This window comes from Anguilla anguilla, chromosome 15, assembly GCF_013347855.1.
Source record: "Anguilla anguilla isolate fAngAng1 chromosome 15, fAngAng1.pri, whole genome shotgun sequence".
NCBI lineage: Eukaryota > Metazoa > Chordata > Actinopteri > Anguilliformes > Anguillidae > Anguilla > Anguilla anguilla.
Genome location: NC_049215.1, coordinates 18,006,734 through 18,012,494, shown reverse-complemented (window position 1 = coordinate 18,012,494; position 5,761 = coordinate 18,006,734). Strand labels below are relative to the sequence as shown.

The window sequence follows — 5,761 nt, the reverse complement described above, 5'->3', positions numbered from 1 at the left end:
GGACAAATTAAGTGTGCAAATACTGGTTTGAAATAAATTAATTAAAATATCCCTTTGTGTGCTCATTTGTGTACATGTTTATTTGTATATTAACTCAGGTTCACCACCAAACCGCACCTGCCATAAGGAGAGAGTGCCTGCCACAAGGTGTGTGAAAGCCAATGCACTCTGAACAGAGAGGAGACACATTTACAAGTACAGAATGCACCACGCTCACCTTATATATATATATATATTTTTTTTACAGTATGTGTATACATACTGTTTGTATATGTACACACGTATATATAAATTTAGTAAATTTAGTATGCTTTAAATACTAGCTGTGTGGTACGCAAATGTGCCAGGCCCAGAGTTTGTCAAACTTAGAGGAAACTGCAGGCTGAGTGAGAGGAGGGGGGGATTTGGATCTACAGTCTTATCAGTGTCTTTCTGCAACTCTGCCTGTGAGACGTGCCTCTTTCCTGCCTGGTAATTTTCCACTTGTTCGTGTCCCAGATACTCAGTGCTTGCTGAAAACTGAGTTGCGACAAAGAAGATCTCATGAAGAAGACCTTGAATTTTAAAGATGTTCTGTCTGTATAAATATTCTAAATATAGCTGGCTGTAAAATAGTATGTGCTCAGTGTTCGAATAGATGTCCAATTTTTTTTTGCCTACAGACAACGTCAAGGTATTGTCACTTTAAAGGACCGCATTATATAAACAGTCTAAAGAGTCTAACAGTCTTTATTGTTAAATGAACATATCATGCTGTCAACAACCTTTTCTCTTACATGTATAAATCTAATAGTATCTTTGTATCTTTTAAAACATGTTTATTATGGCCTTTAACAATGAACTCTCCCCATTCATGTGTGTAGAAGCAGCAATCACCTCATCATCTCTGGATGAGGAACGGTACAGTGGGGTCCATTTACGGGAGTTTTACAGCGGAAAGTTCCGGGCTGTGTTTGTCAGACCCCCCCTCAGGGTCTGCTGTCCACAGGCCTGATTCTGGGGTAAACGGAGTGAAATGTCCTTGCGATGATGCACAGAGGAGGAGGTGCCACCTCCAAACCCTCCAACCAACCCTAGAGGATGGACTGAACTGCACTGCTTCGTGGATCTTTATCAGGAACATACAAGTGGGTGGAATCTTATCTTGTACGGGTCATAAAAAATTCACTGAAGAACAGTAACACCCAGTTCCTGACAGAACGGAACTGTTCTCCCTTCACCCAGAAGTGTGTGCATACAGTACCTCGTGTCTCTTTAAAGCAGTGCATTTTAAAACCGGTTTTGCTTTTGCAACCCCTTTCTCTCTGTTGACAGATTTTAAGTGTGTTAGGATACAGTGCACTTACGGTGCACTTCCAGCTAAGTTATTGAGGTGACTGTCCTGGGACAAACCTCAGCACCTTTTCATGGAGCAGGACTGATCTGATATGATTTGATTTGACAGTAATTAATATGGAAGCCATATTTCCAATATGCTCTTTGAGTTTTTTACAGAACACATACAATTTTTCCAGGTGAGTTGCATTACTGGACCTGTGGTTATGCTGTATTTGGGTCAGTTTTTTTTGCAGTGAGCTAAGGGTGGAAAGATGAATCACACGATGGGCTTACTCTTTAAAACCGAGCAGCATTTAGCCACCTGCCTTTTTAAAACCTACTGGCTCTTCTATTTGGCGTGCTACACTTGTCTGTTATTGGAAGTGTCGCTTGGCCGCTGCCGGTGCTGGCTGTTTGTGGTTATCTGTCATGCTTTCCTGGCCAGCCTGCCTTTGGGCAGGAAGTCCCCTTTAGTGGAAAAGTACTGGGGCTCAGCAGGGCATGGGGCTGCAGAGCCAGTGAGAGCACAGACACACCAAGGGGCAGGAAAAAAGAAGATGTCTTAAGCGCAAAGTGCTCCTTTACATTTGAGCTGCTGACCTGAGGAAACCACAGGTACGGACATCCTCTGTCACATTGTTCATTCTGGGTCTGGATTTCATTATTCTTCATGCAGGCTGCTGAAAAATACTTAGAGGAGTCTGAGTCCCCATTATTCTTTGACCAAATGACTAAATAATTTGATATCCAGCGTTTTTTGGAAGATCTCTCGTCTCTGTCCTAATAAAGCACATTTACAACATTTTTATGATGCGCTTTAGTGAGATACAGTATTAGTATCCGATCCATGCCAAAAATATGTTAAATACCCACCATTTAATATTAAACGTGCCTATGTACAATATACTCAAGGTCTCATCTTGTGATGAGAGGGAAAAAACAACAGAACTCACATCATTTTTTACATTCGATGCATTTTAATTTATTTTGATTCTATTACGAACACTAAATATGAGTGGAACATTTAGTGTTTCTTCTTCAATATTTTCTAAGTCATAATTGATATAAAAGCTCTTTGACATCCTCAACACCAACAACTCCTGCATCAGTTCTCTCGGTATTCCTGAACAGATGCTGAAAACAGCTGCCTGTAGGTTCTCCTCTGACAGCAGAGAGAGTTCTGCCACTGACCCACTTACTTCACTAATACAAGGCCGTGATTCCAGCTTGCAATAATATGGGAACACTGTTGGAGAAAGGCTGTGGTGAATAACAAACTTGTAACAATGCCATTTCATGGTTTTTATGCCTCCAAACTTTTTCAGCTATATTGTAGCAAGTTCCTAGTTTTTTTTTTCAGCAGCAAAACATTTTATGGACATTCTTGTGACCTGACAACATAAATAGATTACAATATTTTAGAAACATTCCAAAACCTAAAAAATAACTGTTTCAACAGTGTTATTTTACTCGCTGGGTTCATACTAATTACTTGATTGAGACACTCAGATAGCACACTGCAGAGATCATTAGAAGATAGATTAGTTGTTTACCAGGATATTGTGCCCTACAACGTTGTGTTTGGATGATGACTGTTGAGTGTTAGCCGTGCAGCTGTGGGCGAGTGTGAGGGAAAGGGTGGGTGAAACTGTCATATCTTTATTATATAGGGATGGTAAGTTCAATAGTTCAGGTGATTCAGGTGGATGAATGTGTTATTGTCACCAAAAATCATATGCAATAATTTGTAATCAAATACCATATGAATCCCCAAGAATAATGAGCATGCAGGTTAGTTCTGAAGTGCTGCCTAACCACGTAGGTGAATCTGTCCTGCATGCTGAGTTCCATTGAATAATGTATTCACATTACAAAAGTGATTTATGATGCTGTGAAAACCACATCTACCACTTTTCGTTTAGAATAACTGCTTCAGAATAAAACCAGAGCTAAAACCATTTGCACAACAGTGAAATGTGGGACATCTCGATACACTGGGGATTTCCTTTGCTCAGACATAGAATATCACTGGACGGTGTTTGAAGAAATGGCTTCATATTCATTTTATTACTTTGCAGCATAAATACACACTGCTGGCAATAGATTGTAAACATTTAAAAGTAACGATTTTCACTTAAAACGTTTGAGCTTCAGAAGAATGTCATGCATGCACAGAATAACATTTAATATCATTTGTGTGCATTATTTTGGATGGCTGGTAACACTGGACTTCAAGGTCAAGGTGTGTTCTTTCACACACTGTGCAGTGCATACATTCCTCTGATGGCAGTCTGACGCTGTTGCTTTCTTTGCTGCCGCCTGTGGGACTTTAGTTGTAATTGCACCCCAGGGTCTCATTCATCTGCTTTTAATGCATTAAATAAAAGCGTAAAAAAGCAGCTACTTTTAAAAAATATAAATTAAATGTGATTTTTTGAAAATCCAATAGTGTTCTGCGCTTTTATATATATCTGCTGATGGCATGTGTTGGGCTGGCTGTGCTTGGAATGTGCTGTCGATGGGCCCATTCTACCACTGCACTTCAGAATTATGCCTGTTTTCTTTTCTCCTGCCCAACACATACATTTAGAACTACATCACACAGTTACCACGGCAGTGAACTCCAGAGTTCTTTTGGGTAGCCAGCTGAACATGTGTGCATGCGTGTGTCTATATTATGTTGTATATGAAGCAGTCATGTTGTTGTGTCTTCTTGAATTGCTGGATCAGGATTATTTCGTTTTCCCTGGCCAGCCCTTAAATGAGAGCTTTTGAAAGTGGCCAGTGGGATCTCACTCCTACTGTGCTCTCTCTTAATGAGGCAGAGCTGTTCACAGACCTGTTTAGGCACAATGGCTCTGTCTGGACAAGTTACCAAAAACACTACTGTGACAGCATGCACCGACAGCTCTGAAGGGAAAACACTTGCTTTTGCTTTTATTTGGATTAAAGATTTATTTGGATTAAGGCCCTGTACACTTTTCAGAAACAAATTTCAATAAATGCCTATCGACATTAATATGAGAATGCCCAGAGCTTCATGAAGACCAGGTTACCTTGGGAAGATAATATCAGTCCCTGTTCCACAGTGCCACAGCTGTTGGACACATATTTATAATGCAGTTTTTTTTTTTCAATAAATGCTACAGAATTACAAATCTGGAACAGCATCATTAGCACATTTTTTCAAAAATGATATATGTACCTCTCATCTCAGGCCAGATAAATCATGGTGCACTAAAATTTTTTATCTATTGCCCTTGTCATCATAGAAACTATAAGAGTTCACAGAACCTCTTCTTTTTTTCAACAGAACACACCGTGGGGGTTGCCAGGACAACAGGACATATTCCTGCAGGAGCTGGCTGTCGTGGAAACCACAGTATATGAAGTCCTGCAGGAAATTTCTGCGGCTTCACAGACCACACATCCCAGAGGACATCTCAGAGTCCTCTCCCTAACACAGGAACTATTTGTCTACTGCTAACCTGTAAACAACAAGCACATTACAGTTTAGCTGTACCCCACACCTTCACTACATCAGTGTGCCATGAATGAAAGGCCTCTGAGTGTTTGGGGGTTTATAATGTTTCTGTGTTAGTTAGTGAATTAACACTATGCTTTCATAGTTCTCTAATTGTGTGTTTAGAATGGAAATGTTTACATGTAAATGTTAAGTGCTTCCAATGAATAATTTACTGTGATGAATACAAAAAATTGCATATAATTATGTAGATTTATGTATAATTATGTTTGACTCCTACTCTCACAGTATGTGTTGCACAGATGTGTGCATAGATGTGTAAATAGTTTACGGACTGCTTCTGTAAATCTCCATGTGAGTAACGGTTACGCATGAAGGGAATGCAATGTAGTGGATCATGCACAATATTAATATAGAATTTTATCGAAAAGATGTGGACAGTAGTCTTAGGTTTGAGTCTTCATGCACTCAGTAAATAACAGCACATTTTATAATGACTGATTAAACTGAAAAATTTTGTTACTTGATGAGAACATATTAAAATCATTCAAACTAATTCGAGACGGTCATTGGTGTTTTGTCTGAATTCTAAAATGCGCAGAGATGTTCCTGTGGGGCTTTGGTTTGTGGGCTACAGCCCGATGGCTTCCCTTGTTTTTGTTGAATTTACCTACGGTCCAGTTACTACAACCACCCCAAAACAGCCCAGTCACTACAACCATTTCAGAACAGGCGTGTGTGTGGAGCTTCTCCCCCTCCCTCTCCCGGCCCTGTCTGTTCATTGAGAGCAGTGATGAGTGTGCCTTCCTCCTTCACGTGAGCAGATCAGCCTCGGTGTCAGAGTCCCCGTGTGTGTGCAGGGAGAGCAGTGTCATCTGACAGTGCGGCTGATTTGCCATGCAAAGTGACCTGCCATGCCTGCTTAGCAAACACGCCAGTCCTCTGTCATTCCCTCTTTAA

General features: G+C 40.4%; 1 long non-coding RNA gene across 1 annotated transcript; it reads left to right on the top strand.

Moving 5' to 3' along the window:
* Positions 1–464: 464 nt before the first annotated feature.
* Positions 465–5,357, top strand: LOC118213771. The gene is made up of 3 exons (XR_004762516.1): positions 465–673; positions 864–1,127; positions 4,631–5,357. It is a non-coding gene; the product is annotated as an uncharacterized LOC118213771 (long non-coding RNA).
* Positions 5,358–5,761: the final 404 nt, after the last annotated feature.